Genomic DNA, 18338 nt, shown 5'->3' with positions numbered 1-18338 from the left:
AGGGATCTTGGCGTGAAACAGCGTATCAGACCCCGGCATTTGATATGGTGCTGAGATGAAGAAACGGCGACGTTGAACGTAAAAACCGAAACATATCGAAACCGAAATTATGTCACGATTATTTTCCTCCAAGTTTTAGAGGTTCTGAGACGAATCAAAAAATAAAAGTTGAATTAGTTATCATCACGTGTATGCGCATTGACGTTAGTGAACGTAATATTGAATGTTCTCTCTAATTTGATACCGCATTAAAGCAAGCGGGCAAATGAACGACTTATACGTTGGGATATATTTTAGTTTAATGGCTAATCAAGCTTACTATAACAAGTGACACTTGCAATGAGTGCACGAATCACTGGGTATCCAACGGGTAAGGAAGTAGTGGTCTTCACTCATTTAGGCAATCGTTACGAAACATTTTACGCGTAGAAGTAATCGCGTTAAAAAACATCAGTCGGTTCAAGGTTAGATTGTTCGACTCGGTATTTAATTGGTACTGTTCAATCACAAATATGTATCTGACCTTTGCGTTTCACGGAACCGCCACGAGTCGCATCCAGTTCATCTGAGCGAAGTATGGAAACAATTATGTTCCTCGAAATGAGCTCGGGATCTGCTGATACGCGGCCACATATGGCTGTGCAGTGGTTCCTAGGATTAAGGCACGCGTAATCTTTTAAATTTGGATTTTTCTATATAGAAAAATCCAAATTTAAAAGTTTTAAAAGCTTATCAAAACGTTGAGTCCATATGTGTATCGATTAGAAGAAGTAGTAATTTAAACCTATATTTAAACCTTATAAACTTTACATTATATATATTTAAACCATATAAACCTATATGATCAGCTCTGTGGGAGAATTATTTCCGGTCCAGCTCTGGTAGATGTGATTCGCAGTTTTATTATTCAAGTGCCCATTTAATTGTAAACTAAGCAGCAAATTATAATTTAGTAATATTGTTATGTTAAATCAAAACGCTTATATATATATATATATATATATATAAAGAGAGCTTATATACAGCACGTTTACCATTTCGTAAACGATGTTCGCTAATCGCTAAATACTACTATAATGTCTGATAATTCATGAGATCATTCCAAACACAAAAACAAAGTGTTTGCTAATGAGCGAACTTTCTGGGGGCACCCCCACCTGCTACAAACCTTTCCTAACTCCTATCGAAGGCATCAATATACTCACCTCAACCAACGTAATATATCACGGAGCTGCAGAAATCCACTAGTCATTTTGGTAGAAGGATTACCGACCACCCAATAATCCGTAGCACGTGCAGCCGATTGCAAACCTTTACTGCTCACATTTTGTACAATGAAATTGTGCAGAGTGCCATATAGGTCTATCAAATCTTATTTAAATTCGCCCGTAACGTCCTGCATAACGTGTTGCATGAGCCAGAACAGGTGCTGAATAAAAGATCTTAAATCGCCGGGAGTGCTGGACATACTCTTCAAATCAAGCTATCTTGATCTTAGGTATGAAACCGTTTGAGCATTTTGAACGTAGGATCCGATTATCGGCCTTCACATTCGGAACAGGCACCGACTCAACGCCCTAAACGCCAAGCTAATTTTGACAGACAGCGCGTTACCAACCGGCGAGAACGGGAAGAAAGGTTGGGGCAACCACGGCATTGCTGCCGCCGTAGGCAACGTAATGCGGTAAAAATTCGTACAAGCGTGTGCTAGTTACTGCAACAAAATAATGTAGCAACTATTGACGGATTGTGTACACATTTACTTCCAGTACATCATCGAAGCAGGCCATAAGTGCAAAAAAACAAAACGAAATCATTATTAAAAATAATTACTATCAGGTATTAAATAAAGCATAAACTTTCGAATAATTTTGTAACTGGTACAAGTTCATGTATGCAGGCGGAAAACTTATCTCTATAATATCGAATCGATAATATAATACCAAAAATATATATATAAATTATAGTTTAATCGCTGTACGTAAGAAGTAGAAAGCAACAAAGTTACATAAGTAGGTGTAACTAAAACACCGATTTCAACCAAACTGCTGCATGTTTAAACATGTTAAAGTCGTGGCTGCAATAAAAAAATACATAGTTTAATGATGACCTAGTTTACGCGAGCGTTTTTCTGCTCTGATTGACGGTAAGTAAAAATATCTCTAGATTTTAGCGCTCGCAATCGTCTCTAATCGAACTTGCTCTTTCTTCCTTTCCAGTTCTCCAGTCGTCGTTGTCCTTTTTCGTCTTTGAAAATATAAGGGTTTTTCACGTGTGCTTTTTTCTATCTGTATCGAATGCCAAATATTTTAATTCAGATCTCGCCTAGATAATTAGTTAATAAAATTTACCTCAATAGTCTCAATGAAGTTCACGTCGACTTAAGGTAGGAAACTCGGAGTTCGCATTACACCGAAGTCGTTTAGATGTTTACTGCCATAACTTGCAACAGACAATAGGTTTATAGAACAAAATTAGGGAACATAACGGCATAAGCAACTGCTGGTTTGACATGTCCAGTCAGCTAAAGTTCAACATTTATATATGAAACTCGGATAGTCACCTGTCTGGACTGTTCATGACCATTTGTATTCCTCGAGACATTTATAAAACAGAACGAAATTTGCATTGATCGCGTGCATTATTTTTTCCTGAACATTCTCGGAGTAAATCTAAAATGGACTATTTTCTATTTAAATAGGTCACATGAACACTTCGTAAGTAACTCCAGGACACACTGCTATACGTAGATTCTAGAGATTTGGTTTTCTGTGATATCTTCTGCGAATATGCCAGATCGGGGTCTGATTCGTGGGGTGAACTGCAAGTCGTTAACTCATAGGTGGTAAAAAGATTCAACATTATTTCATCCCAAAGATACTGCAATATCGTACCGACATGGTCGTGCGACGGCCGATGATATTGCTGCACGGTAAACAGATATATAATTGAAACACCTATCTCGTCTACGTAGTACTTGTGCATTATTATATAAGTAAATAACTTTCCTTATTCACAAATGCTGCGTGGCATATGTTATTGGCAGGACCTGAAGCAGCAACCGTCATTCACCTTCAAGCAGAGGCCTGGCCGTCCACGCTACTGACCATCGACCAGTGTTACCATATATAATATATGCAATGTAATTAAATTTACTTGTGGGAATAACCGATGTAGTCACCTGAACGGCTTGTGTACTATATATATCTAGTACACATCATTAAAAGCTCAGGCGAGATATTTATTAGCCGGCGGGGCAAAGGCAGAGTACTGGTACGGAGTGGCTAAAAAGTAGCAGAAACGTTGCTGCAAATTGTTTTCGGCAAATATGGCTCTGTTAACTGGAACGCTCACGGCTCTGTTTGTGAGCTACGATTTTCCAAAATTTACAATGACGTAACTGTACATTACACAACGCCTGTAGCTAGCCCCTAGCCGCAAACAAAGAAGTATAGTCGCCGTTTTCATTTAACGAGTCTCGCAGTACGTGGAAGACGCAGAAGATTACTTTAGATTCAAATAAGTACCGCTCCGTTAAGGCCATTCAAACTGTTTGTTAATTCATGTATACATCGGGCTTCCAAGTAGCCGCATTTGTTAGTATGGTAGAAAAAGATCAAAGATGTATGCATTAAATGAAAAAAAAATATATATATATACAACCTTTGACGCTAGATTATATCTTTTATTTGGCTATTGAAAACAAATGCTCACTCATATTTGCTGCGTGTTATATGATACGTCCAGGAAGGTCGTTCGGAGCTATTCTGATATATCGTTAAGGTGGTGCCACTAAGTACGCTCTGTAAGTACGGGTTCCTTGTTTTTAACATACTTCTTCGGATATTGATGCGATGTGGAACGAACTGATCTGGCCCGTTACGAGGGTAATAATTAACGAGCTTGCTTCGGAGGTAACTTGCCGCGTAGAATATCCCAATGATGAACATCGGCAGGCAAACGATCTCCGCCGCTTCGAATACGTAACACAACAATTTTGCTGGAATTCAAGCCGTATTGAGTGCAATGGCAGACAACGATCAATAAGCCCGAATCTATATCAGCAAATATTACATGTTATCATAAAATACAAGTCAAGAACAAGCTACATTACATTTCTGAGTTTCAACCACCCCGCGTCAAGGATTCGCTTATCAATACGACGCCATTTGAATCGTCTGCTCATTCCCTACGTATCGTCATTCTTTTTGTCATCACTGCGATATCAGGCCCATCAAAAATCAGCCCGGGTTAATGGCAATCTGGCCGTTGACGGACGTATCCCACGCAACTTACAAACTATATTAGATTAATAGCGTTCTTCTGCTGATAATTTCACCCGTCGTAACTTCTAGCACGCACCGTTAGTACTAAGCGTCAGAACCGCATGTAGGAAATATAACACGTAAGCTAAATCATATAGACAGCCACTTGCCTTGGATGCAGGATCTGTTTCGGTACGGGAGTTCAATCTAATCGAAAAGAAGGCAAACGCCAAGAGCCTATATTCCCAGTAGTGATGTTTACAAACGCCATACTTTGATTCTATTTGCCTCCATAATAGTGCTGCTGTGTTGACGAGTTATCTCTTACGAGTATATTGATTATATCGGCATCATCAACACTGCCCACAGACACAACCACGACCATAACAGTCTAGCGAACGAATACAAAGCCAATAGCGGTGAGACAATGGACAGCGTAAACATCCATACGCATGTCTAGCTGATGCTAATATTTGTGAACATGACGATAGAACCGCTCGTGGACAGCGGGGTAGAGTGCTTTCCTTCGATAGTAGAATGCCATAGCGAAATAATGAGGCATTTAGTCTGAGAAAGAAAACAGGGCCAATCCGGAAAGGAGTAGAGCAGACAAGATCCGATCCGGATGATTGTCACCGACCGTGTACAGCTCTGTATGCGCATACACAGACGACAAAGCCATCGAAGGCATGCCTTCAATATCAGCCCACACTATTACAATTAGTGCTACTTGAGACACTTCTACTACTATAACCTATATCCGTTGCATTACTTAAACATAGTACATTACTTCTGCGAATTGAAGAAACACTTCCAACTCAAAAAAATCTACTTATGTTTTGCAATTTTTCTTGAAATTGATCGAATCATATTTATCCAATGGTGCTCTGCATAATTTGGCCTTTTTTGAATACTATTTTCTAACATGCCTACGATGCAAGTCGTTCAGACAAGCTAGATCCAATCTAGTATTGTGAAATAAAGCAATATCGTGTGATAGCGATTGGATGCACGTCTGTTGCCCAGTGTCCTTGCTTCAGTCGTTTGTGCTAACAGATGAGACCTGGTCAAGGGTGTCAAGGAGATCTGAAAATTCGCGTATCATCCATGAAAAAAGTTAGGCTATATATCTACTTGGTCCATTCGAAAATTTCCATGGTATCCTTGTTCATACGTAGAGCAGAGTCGCCCCCTGTGCATTTCTGTTGTGTTATTGACTTTAATTTCATAGCGAGCGATGAAAGTCAAAACAATCCACAAATAACCGACTTCTCGAAACGAAAACTACAACTTCGCAGATATGAGCCCTATCTACTTATTTTTGCCTCTTTCAATCAGACGAAATTATAATATAACTTTAAGTCACATTTTATACAATACGATAGTTCTGTATCGCTAGAAAATCTTTAAGATCCTGCATCTGAATTGATTATTTTAGCTCCTATTTTACGTCACAAGTGTGAGTATATTCACTGCAGTAACTATAGCCAAAGCGAGACGGATCTCGGTGATTAGTATCGATTTCTGAGTGAAGTAAAATACGCAGAGAGAATAACAGCGCAATCGTAGCGGCCTGTACTATTTTATCAGATTTCTATTTGATTTTTTAACATTTTTATATTATTTCATACAAGGTAACTAACAAAGGTGAGGACAAATAGATGTAATAAATAAGATAAAATTTAACCCTGTGGAACAGCTTGAGGAATTCAGTTCTGTTCAAAGAGTTGATTACCCGAATTTTCTACTACGACGCAAGCAATACTTTTCTGTATGTTAAGTATATATATATATATATATATATATATACTTAAAAAAAAATATATATACATATATATATATATATATATATTATTTTTTTAGCTAGATAAAAAGCGACAAGTTAAACAAGACGTGGCGCAAATATCAGCTTCCAGTCTACCCGCCCAAGCATGAGACATTAGGTGAAATATCATTCTATCTTGCCTCTAATTACCAGGGAAGCCAAGTACCTCTAGTGTGGCTCGGTTTCTTTCTTATGATTTTTTTGTGGTGTTTTTATTATATTTATGTTGATACTTTATATTACAACATGTGTATAATGTTTATTATCTCATTAGTTTTTTAATTACAGTGATTTATTACTAGGGCGAAAGGAAAATCCTTGCTTTGATGGAATGTATACATATAAAGCATATATATTATGTGTAACCTTTCTGTGTGAATAAATAAAAGTGTATATGTAAAAATCTTTCTTTTATTAAACGTCACTCGCAGTCATATTTCGGACAATGTATATGTCCTACAATCCTGGTGAGTTGTTCTTGGAAATTCGTTGCTACTTTTCCTGTTTCAGATATCCAACCCGTGCCACTTTTTTGCCCTCCCTTATTCGCTTAGCACGCTAAATTTACTCCCATGCCAATAGAACACAAAAACATCGCCGTTACTGCAAATTTTAGATGTCAATTCGGTGCACAGGAAAGAATTGCGGATCAAGTCCATCTCAGATGAATAAAAGTGTTCGTGAAATAAACACGCAAGCACATACAATTTTACATAGGCACTGAAGATTCTGACTGGGTCAGCAATGGGTTGAAGATTGACTCTAGTGAAGTGAGATGCAAGCAGCCTATCATTTAGCGTCGCTTTTATTCGGAATGGGGTCTTTTCCACGATTTCAGTGGTGGCAGGCTATATGTATATGGGTCATTTTTGGACATTCTATTTATTTTTTCTTATAGTATATCGTTGGGATGTCTTTGATCGTTCTCCTTCGACTGATCGGCGTAGTCATCGGTGGTAGAAAAGAGGCTCCTCTGTGTTTGATATGTGTTTTTTGCTGGTCTCCTCGTTGATTCTCGAGCTGCTTCCTTCGAATTCCCCTATAGCTCCGCCGCAAGCCTGTAATCTTCCTACAAAAATAAGGTAGCGATATCGAAATAGATGCAACGATGCAGCGGGGACAAGGCAGGCTATCCGGGGGTGAATCGTCGAAATTCGGAGAAGGTTTTGTCAAGTAACTGATACTCGTTGATGGAATATGGAACAGGTAAATAAATAAACATGTAAACATGCATTACGATAATCAATATATATATATATATATATATATATATATATAGATTTGATCATGTAGTTAATCTATAGAAGCCTGCACGCACATCTCTTATAGGGTAAAAATAGACATCCATTCTCTGTACAGTTCTTGTAGAGAAGGCGTACTGTTCGAGACTTTTTGATACTGTTTATCTTCAATTATTATTTTGCCCGTGGCATATCAATTAAGCCTGGCTAAGTGATGTTTTATGGTTCTGGATTTAAGGGAAAAATAATGAAGACCGACAAGTATGTCACAAATTAAGTGAAAAAGTGCACCATTGAATTACATCCTGCCAATGATGAGTTAGATTTTCAATCCAAGCGCATTTATTAAAAAACCTTCTCCAACTATCATAAACAATTATTAATATTAACACTTTATAATCGTCGACGTCAATTTTTTATATTAAAAAGTCATTATCTACAAATATCTAAGAGCTTATAAAACGACGACCTATGCACGACGCTGGCGCACTGACTTATACGGTTTGCCCGGCTTTTTGTTGAAAAAGGCCAAGGGAGGGCGAAATCACTGCTCCCGCCTCAACTTTAGCCAACAATAGATATTGCACCATTTTTGTGAATAAGAAAAATTATATGTTCCAAGCTCAGGGACACGTGTTCAGATCTTTGTGTTGAACATCGGTCATGTGGTGCAAAGCTGACATACTTACGGATGTAACACACGAGATCAGATAGATATATATATATATAGAATAGATTCATAATACGTCCAACGCAGGCAAACTATTTACTTTGCGTATATTCAATCATTTATGGGATTCGTAAATATTCAGGTATAATAAGACCCATGGTTAAATATTTTGTATTCTTACTGATTCTCGTAAGTATAAGATGAGAACTTGGAAACCATATTCCACAGGTCTTGGACCTCGAATATTTATCCTCGTTTCGGGACAATTATCCTTGTTTTCTCTATCTATGGTAAACAAATGTTTCTCCTAACCTGACAAAATATGACTTGTTGTCGTGAGCTCTTATGAGTTAGTCTATACGAGAATAAAAGTAACATTATTCTGAAAAGATCTAAAATCTGATTTTGTACTAAAAAATCATCCCTTTTTCTTCGAAACCTTATCGAGCTGAACTGGTAATAAACAATAAATAAAAATCGATATTTTTTTTTGTTGACAAATCTAAGACGTTTCAGCGTTGGTATCCCTGTAATAGGCAATGATGTCTGTAACACGGAGGAAGTCAATTTCGAACACGTTAATAAAGCGGAGAACCCGAAGTTTAGCGATAGTGATTTCGGCTCTTCGCCCATTAAGATGATCAAATTTTACCTTATTATTCAATGAAGGTTTAAAGTTTCCGCATTTATCAAAACACCTCATATACGTATGAATATTCGATATTATATAACGAGGTCAACTATGTATGCATTGACAAAAAAAAGCTTACCCTATCAACAAAATTAAGTAACATTAACGTGTTGCTTGCTATTTTTGTGCCGCTAATACACATACAGACCCAGACAAATTTTTGTTCCACGTGGGTAAATTTACGATATTTTATTCACCACCTAGCAAGCGTTGATATCGAACAAATACATAAGCAGCTTATGATAAATTTGCTATTTACAATCTCTGTCCGTCCTATTGCATGGAACGGTTTGCTATCATTGATGTATATCGAAATATTAAATCTAATAAATATTTTATTCGACAAGTGGATGGCTGGCAGCAGCAATAGCATCATTAAAAGTCTCAGCCTCTTGGAGTGTGACCGAAGGTCAGCGGTCCGTTTTATCGGTGCAGTTCAGACGACTTCAAAACTATCGTCCGGTTGATACCCGTATTTAGATGACTAAAATCTGTTTCCTTTTTCTTTTTTTAAAGCCCTTAGTGACATTGGCGCTCAGGACAACTTTAACTAGATGGATAATAGAATGCACAGTATTATTACATTGCGTATCCCGCACGTCAGCCGTATGGAATATTCCGGATGCACATACATTATGCGTCTACCACAAGGCTAATGAACAGAACCGACCCAATTAGCCATGCAGTTGAGACAGGCCATGATGGATCGCGATAAAGTAATCAACCAATTATAATTCGATTATTTAACCAAGCAGCAGGTTATAATAAGAGAGATTCGGCGATCACGCCATCCGACGTCCCATAGTCATTCATTAAATGCATACCGTGCACATACAAATAAACATGCACGAAAGTCACTTGCAGAGGGACTAATTTTTATTACTATATCATTAAATAGTCTCGACTAGTTAGACGACAATAGTGGAGAAACGAAATTCTCACATGTTCACGTAGTATGAAGAAAAGATCACTTGCGGGGGCTATTCGGCCGACATCCATAGCGTTTGCAATGTTTCTAGCGTCGACTGAATCTAGAGTACGATAGTGTTCAACACAAACGAAAATTGGACTTTTTGTGTGTGAATATGCAAAATTAGAATTAAATATAATTATCGTTTGCCAATTTCATCTAGTACTACCATACAGTTGCAGATCGGTATATGAAAATTTAGTGTATATATATATATATATAGCTTTCTTTTAATGCGAATATACTACTTTCTATAATGAATACAGTTATACTTTGGGATCAGATATGTGATTCTCGATTTAAAAAATTCGTTATCAATATGAAACATTGGCTGATTCTGTTGTCCACCGTCTATATCGTTTCCTTCCACAATGGCAAGCGAGCAATCGACTTATTGATCACCCATCTATATTTGAAGCTTGTATAAAATCATTTTGCGCAAGAAAAAAAGAGTAGGCAATTCGGAAGCGTTGTTGCTTGACGCCTGTCACTCCTTCACTCTCCTATATCGATTTGAAGTGATATTAGGCCAAAAGTTCCGCGTTCAAAAGACCAGCTCCGATAGCAAGAAAAAACAAAGCGATAAAAGCAAAAAAAACGTCGTTCCATTTTGTTATACGCTCGTACACACACACACACACACATATATATATATATATATATATATATATATATATATAAATGATTGTTATGGTTTTGCTCGCGAAAAAGAGATAGTGTACAGGTAGACCTGTACATCTCATCTGAGCAGACAAAGCATCGGCAAAGACTTCCCACTGCAACCAGTATCGCATCTCCCCCGGCCTACAACCTCACTCCACAGCCACTACGAGATCCCGACTCAACTCTAATAGCTTTCGAGATAAATCTGCCGGCGGGCAGTTATCAGCAACGTTATGCATGCATACATGAATGCTCAGGCTTGTGGAAAACGTGCAGACATTATAGCGGGTGGCAAAGCAAGCAGGCAAGGGTTCAGTAATATCAGCCGCAAGCTTTCGTGGCACTGATGGTGATCGAGGCGACAGTAGGCTCGTACCTCGCGAACTCAAATGCGGTGGCAGAAAAAAAGGGACAAAGCCAGTTGAGGTTCAGGTAGCCATGGCCGAAGGATCTAAATCGTTCTCGGAATTCTGTTTCACTGGTACCGAAAACTATATGCAAAACGAAACTCTTCTGGAAAAAGGTGATGATTGACTCTAGATTAGAGTGTGGATGGATGGATGGTTATACAGACATTATAATAACGCCTACGTTAATAAATACCTACGTAATGCTAATAGCCTGCCGAGCCACACGAATTGCGCAAGGGCATTTGTGTGGAGGAGGGCACAAGAAAGCTCACCACAGTTACTAATACCTTTTATTATGTTTTTGGCACTAATAGAAGCAAAACCCGTATCAGTTCTTACGTCATGATATTCGCACCATGTCGCAGCATAAAAACGTACAACCAAATGTAAGTTTATGACCTTATATCCTGGTTGTTAAGAATCGGCTTGAAGAGGCCAAAATGTAAGGAAGAGAAAAAAACATCGACAGTCTGCGACAGTTAATATAAAGGTCTCTGTGCTTACTGCTCCGTTACAACTGTAAGATCAAAGGGAATGCGTGGATTAAATATGCAGAAATCAAAACACAGAATTTTAGCCGTCGGCTCCATTGAAAGATATATTAAAGTTATGTAGCACTCAGGGAAATTACGTTGATATTAACTACTATGTTGTGCTATTAGAAAGTGTTAACGGACTTTACAAAGGAAAAAATTTCAGTTTCATTAATCACAGCATACTGTGTATGGAAAGAGATGTAGCCGAAGCTAGTTTATATTGCATAACGTGCACGATATTTACGTATACAGTGTGGCTGCAAAAGAGAATGACGTGAAAAAAACACTTAGCTAGTATCAGTCAATCAAATTTATGTATTCACCTTTGCCAAGTGGCATTTCGAGCATTCGAACTATAGAAACTGTACATTGTACTATACGTATGACTGCCTCACAGGCTCGACTGAAGATCACGTCGTGAGACGGTCCTTGAAATAGCCGACCTAGGGCTTACAAAGCTATTTAGGTCCTACGAATGATTGCACTATATGTTACACACCATGTTACTGCTATTCTTCGGCTGATTACTGAGCCAGGCTACCCAGCGATCGAGTCCGTGGGCGGCGAGAAACATGATACAAAGTATAAGGTTGTCTATACTTAGTACAGGCACAGCGTTCATTAGGTTTACGAAAATCCTGTAATTTACATAGGCGATGGTAAAAACTGTGCACGGCATAACGTGTCATTAGACGAGCTAGCTAATACCGGTGTTCGGTCGTTGATCATATTTTGATGCAATGCATGCTTTTCAATAGTAAATCTCAGACTATCGTTTTCAAACCGTAATCTTGTGCCATATAAACTTGTCTATAGTTGCTTACGGAAAAATATGTAGACTCAAATGCAGGAAAATTTCTGAATAGTTAATATTTTCTTTGCTACCCATGACAAATATGAATGGTGTTTTGTCAGGAGATGCTAGACATTTCCTCTTTTACTAACAAGCTGCCTTTTTGGCACGATCGCGTAGTCCCTCAACTCGACCGTACATAATTTAATTATTAGATTTATCCGGATCACGAGCCAGCAGGACACATGGCTTCACAATCACAACCCTTCAGAGTTAGGCATTACAATGTAAATAAATATTGATGGGATGTAGAGTTTTATAGAGCAAAGGTGCCATTCTTTACGGCAAGTGACAATCCTCTGTTAGTAACACCAAACGAGGCTACGGTCGTAACAATCTAATAAACGATGTTAAAGTGAATAAAATCCTATGCAAATTAACTAAAGCTCTAACATGATTTGCCTTAATTCCAAAAGGCCGTGAGTGTCGCTCTGATGGGCTGGTTCCTAGTGCTGGGTCAGTCTATACTAAGAAAAAGAACTCACAGCAATTACTGTTGAAGGAATTTGGTTTCGCCAACAAGCAAGGGCTCAAAAGCCGTTGTTGTCAGTTATTATTGGTCAGCTAGCGTGGGTAATGAGAATGAGATGCTGGGTGAAAATATTCTTCATTTGTGAGATAAGCCTACATCTTCGTGTGGCTAAGGGAAAAACGATTATGAGCGTATTCTGCATATAACTGAGTATATTTGGAGTTCTGGATAGTGGCACATTATATGAATGATCAGTGCAACTCGACAAGCTATTTTCTCGCTCTCTTTCAAAGCTGTCCTTTGAGCTCCTAATGAAAGCCTTGGCTAGATGTCATATGCAAGCATCATCTGGCAGGCCGCATTACACAATGAGCAAACGCACCCGTATCATTACTCCATGCCCATATGGGCTTCGTTGGTACCTGAACATATACGTGTATATATATATGTATATATATATATACTCATGTATTAAGAATTAGCGACACTTGCTACGAATTCCATAGCGTCTGGCGCTTTAGCAATAGCGCAGGCAATTGTACAAAGAAATAAACGCTGTTCACGTACTCATTTCATGGAATGAGGAGGCAAGGCCTGGACAGGAGAGGAAGGAGCGCAGACATGAGACTTGAGTGTTTTGCGTTCACCATGTGCTGATTTCGACACTGACAGTGACAAAGGCATTTTGTTCATACAAAAGACGCGCCACAAATATCATGGAGTAATAGAGGTACAACAAATGTCATATTAATTCCGGATCTAGTTGTACACATTTAAGCGGGGCCACCGACCAAAATTTGTTTCAAGCACCTGCTCCGTATATAACATTTTACAGTGACAATAGGCCTTTATTACCAATAACCACATAGATGAGAGGCTATTAAGAAGCTTCCTTACAAACAATATGTGCACGTATTTTTGTAATTTGCACGTACGGTTTTGTCAGTTAAGCACTCTTTCTATTTACTTTCTGACGGTATGCCATTTCTTATGCATTCTGCTGGCTGGTGAGCCAACCACATAGATTGGTTGAGATGCTGAATGCGTAACAGCTCGACAACATTCAAATATAGGGTCCGAGTGCACATTGTCATTATGCACGAATGAAATGGGAATAGGGGTGCAGATCTGAATCGGTTTTGCTGTGGAAAGTGCCTTCTTAGATCGAAACACGTAGAACATATGAAATACGTTTGAAGCAAGGTGTCTTAAGTGTTTGCAGCGTTACGCTGCGGTGCGAGAATGAGACAGTACGACAGGATTGGCTTTTACCTTGAGAACACACTGTCTATTTAGAAAAAAAAAGCATAAAATAATGTTTCTAAAGCTTTTTCGTCTTACCATGCGTCACTTAGGAGCTAAACAATGTACTAACATTACTATTATTTATGATTACTCAGCTAAAGCAATGAACTTTCTTATTCTTTTCTTCGATCATCTCACCGCTACGATACGTACGGTAATATCAAATTGTACGAGTAGTTTTTCTCGTGTAGTTAAACAGTGTTCCTAATTTAATTCTTGTTAGAGCGAGGCGTCTCAGTCCGAACAAACAATATTAGTACATTTACACTCATTGGGGATGAGAAATGACCGTGTCCGTATCCATTCTCAAGGTGTGTCACTTTTATAACAATAGTTCAGTTTGACCGGCGCAAAAGACTAGGACGAGCCTTTTTTTAGTGATGAAACAATATGTCTCTAATTTCGACATACTGTATTCCGCCAGCGCTGTGGCTTCAACAGGATCTCCGCTCCATTATTAAGTTGAATCGCGTTGATAAGTGCATGACGTAAGGCAAGTACGAGCAAACTTCAGACGAGGTCGTCGAGTTAATGTTGTTTATTTCGTGTTCTATGAACTTGTCATCGAACATCTGTTGTGTTTGTCATCTGTCCTACGTTGAGGTTAGTAAATGAGGTCTTTCTGTGGGATACGTAAAGCTTCATGTATTGTTAGTCAGATGGACGGAAATTTCGATTACGCTTTTCTACGCTGTGGCCTTCTTTTTTTGTCATAGACCAATTGTTGTTTTAATATTAGAGGATAAAATGACGTTTTTTTTAAGGTAAACACGTTAAGTTATATTTGAGATGTTATCAGTTGACTCAGCTGTCCGGTTGTCATATGCTTCCTGCAAAGTTAACGATTTCCAAGATGAACGAGATCTAATTGTTAGCAACATCGAAAATCATAAATTGTATTATGAGCGACTGCAACGAAGTTGTTTTCATCTGTCTTTTTTTTTATTAGTAGTTAACGTCTAAAATGCAGAAGATGCGAATTTCAGGCATTTGACAGGAACTTTGCTCTGGTTTATTTATTTAGCACGTTACCTTAACTGCACAAAATGAAGTTCATGTTTTACATAGCTGTTCTAGCGTTTGCTTTAATTTCAGTAAGTTTTTTTTTTCTATAGTATTTTTACGGTATACAGGGTAGGTTTTCATTCATTTTTACGTATTTTTTTAAAATATGGTTTATCTGCAAAATGCACTATATTCGATCAACCTCTAAACTTTATTATGAAAGTACTGTGACATTCTTCTTTTTAGGACAATAATTATCCACCACAGATTATTTTGTCATAATTGTCTTCAAGTATAGCCACGGTAAAACTTTTGCTATTCTTTGAAATTTCCTCTATTTAATTGAACACCAGTATCGAAACGTTTTCCCTTTTCATTTACTTCAGATGATTTTTTGGCAATAACTTTTTTCAAGCTTTTATTATTTGGCCATTATGCTCTGCTAGTAGCCACGCTATAATTATTTCAGATGAATCTTTTGTGTGTAATTGTTACCTAGATTTGAAAATTTTCGGAAGAAAGTTTTGAGACCCTTCAAGGGATCTCACAGAAACTGATGATTCATAGAATCTGAGGGTGCAACAAAATTTGCAGCGAAACCTGTATACTGAAAATCTAAGCTACGCGCTTTTTCTCCATTTATTTTCTAACCAACTAATATTATGCTTCACAGGAAAAACTTTTGAATCTACATGTGAGAACTTTTCTTCATAATTTTGTAGGAACTTGCAGTGGGCAGAAGATTGAGGTAAATTAGGATTTCGCATTAAGTCCTCAGTGCTTGGTAGCATGCCAGTCTGCAATTATGCAAGGCGGCCTGTTGTCAAAATGTAAAAATCTATTATCATTTTCAGAAATGTTGAGTTTACGAAATCCGAGCACTGTCAGCTCTTACCATCTATTTTGGATGACATATACCGCAGGGGTGTCGAGTAATTATTATCTTGACTCCAAGATATGTAAAACGATCGATGTATTTCATATCTCGGTTTTTTGAGTTAAAATGGCGTCGCCAATGAAGCCTCTTTCATGTATTGGTAAGTGCAGTTTTATATTAAAAATCTACAGAAAGGTCACTTGTACCTACAAGTTTTATCAACGACGCACAGAAGTTAACGCTTTAATAATTCGTTTTTGTGAAGGCGCAAAGCCCATAATGGATCCACAAAGAAAATGATTTGTTCAATGGTAGTGAGAAAAAGGAGCCGCGGTTGTTGACTCATTTGGGATGCAAAAAACTTAAGCGAGATAGGAAAATGATTAACCTACTAAAATAAGTGTGACGAAAAACGATCTTGGTGTAATATTTTTGAACTATTAGAAATTAACGAACTTCTAGGGTCAGTAGCTTAAAAGAGCTTTCCGCTAAAACATTTTCATTTAAACTGATGCTTTAGCAATTAACTGATCGAGTAAGGTAAGATAATCTATATATATATATATATATATACTGTAGGAAACGGAAGTGGCAAAACGGGTCAACTTTCCCAAAATCTCGCACCAAGTCACAATTCAAAACAATTTTATCACTTATGGATGACATCAACTATACCTCATACTGTCTACATAATAGCACAAAAAGATTCACGCACAATATTGCAGACGAAGGCCAAATCAACTGTAGAATAGGCAGATATCAACATTCAAAATTACGCCCCAAGGACTTGTTTGTAATAGGAAAAAATAATTTGGAGTGATTTAAGTGACTTTTATCTTAGTACGACATGCTATGAAAAAAAGTAACACAGGTTATTTCGTCTCGATATCATTCAGCCCCATTTGATACGGCCCAATCTTGCAGGATCACGAGAAACTGTCAGATCTTCCTTGGACGGACGTCAACGCGTTCATGTGAAGATTATATCAAGAACAAGGTATCTGTAGTTCGCTCTAGTGCAGTCGCGTGCAAACGAGCTGCAAATGGAATTTCATTGGCCAATAAATATGTTGTTGTATTCATTGTAGTTTCGTTCGTCGTCTGTACCGAAGCACGGAGATTGTAAGAGCCGTATAGACAGATGATTTTTAAAGCGAGGAAAGAACAACGTCTTGTAACTGGGATTGATAAGATCAAAGTTCGTAGCGATCTGAAAACCTGATCTGTGCGAATAAGGACTCTACTTAGAGGATATCTGCGCGCTTGCTGTTTATATTTTTAAAGTGAACCATGTTACTGTCTTGAAGCAAGCGTACACTTAGCTAGAAAATTACATAATAAAAAGTTTGATTTATTCGTGAGTATTCACACCTATGTAAACGATCCTAGCTTAATTTTCTCTTCATAAATTGCGATCAATCCATATACACAGGTGTTAAATTGATGAAAATAGTGAATGTCTTCGATGCGTGAAGCGAAAGCGTAGTAATGAAAATAAGACGAACGGCTAAAACCAATAAGCAATCATATCGATTCGCTGTCAAAATCTGACATAGACCGAAGGCCCTGCTGAGGTTAGCTTATCTTAATAGGTGTCTTCATTGGGTAGTTAAACATTTAACTGTTGTAGCCATTGCCAGTGAGATAGGTCCACTGATTCTGTGACTTGACCCTTTTGTCCGCACAGACATTGATTACTTTTGATATTAGTTGGAAAACAGCTGAGTGCTTCTCATTAGTTAGGTAGGGAAGATCATGTGTAGCGTACATGTATATTTCCTGTTTGTTATAAAGGTCTATGATTATCACCGAAAACGTTTCCGTTTTTTAATGAGTTCTACTTGATGTGGTTCGATTCCTCGAAATTCAGAGCAAAAAGTTTAAAGCTTTTGCAGCCAACGGTCTTTCGATCGAATGTAATCATTTACATAGATTATCATCAGGTGTAAAGTTCTTTCGAGCTCAACCTTCGCGAAAAGGCATTGTCTTATCACAATGGGCTTTCAGGATATGCTTTTTGTTTTTGTTTTTAACTTAATTCTAGCTTGAGCCGCACGGAGGAAGTTTGCTAGCTTGTTTGAATACTTCAACGTGTCATTATTGTGATTTGGTCATTTTTACGGCTTTCCGTGTCTGTCAACTGAAGAGACTCGCCATAATGTTCACATCTGCCTCTCTAAAGAGTATTTTGTTTTTTTGTTGTTTTCAAATACATAAAATTCAGCAAGACTTATATTAAGGAAAAACCAATAGTCGTTCAAGCCTTGATGCTGGTTTGATTAAGCGTAATTTCAAACGATTTTTATCGTTGGCTGTTTTAGAAAAGGAAAAAATTCTTCATTCGCTCATTAGAATCGACACGCCCCACCCATCGCGTTGTTGGGGGCTCGATAGATGCTTGCTTATGCGTGTCATATAGTAGATCGTTCACTTTCATTTATAGTTCCATTAAAACCATCCGGTTAACTGGCTAAATCGTCGATTTGATTAGACCAAGGTTAAATATGCCTCTTCATCATTGGAATAGTGAAAATTAACGCATGAAGAATAGCTCT

The 18338-nt window shown here is 37.9% G+C and overlaps 1 long non-coding RNA gene across 1 annotated transcript; it reads right to left on the bottom strand.

Annotated features, from left to right (window-relative positions):
• Positions 1-3651: 3651 nt before the first annotated feature.
• LOC147751916 (uncharacterized) lies at positions 3652-4786 on the bottom strand. The gene is made up of 2 exons (XR_015315543.1): positions 4436-4786; positions 3652-4000 (listed from the first exon to the last, which is right to left on the bottom strand). It is a non-coding gene; the product is annotated as an uncharacterized LOC147751916 (long non-coding RNA).
• Positions 4787-18338: the final 13552 nt, after the last annotated feature.

The sequence above is a fragment of the Varroa jacobsoni genome, unplaced genomic scaffold (genome assembly GCF_002532875.2).
Source record: "Varroa jacobsoni isolate VJ856 unplaced genomic scaffold, vjacob_1.0 contig01308, whole genome shotgun sequence".
NCBI classification, from domain to species: Eukaryota; Metazoa; Arthropoda; class Arachnida; order Mesostigmata; family Varroidae; genus Varroa; species Varroa jacobsoni.
The sequence above is the reverse complement of the archived record's forward strand: the minus strand, read 5'-3'. Positions and strand labels throughout refer to the sequence as shown.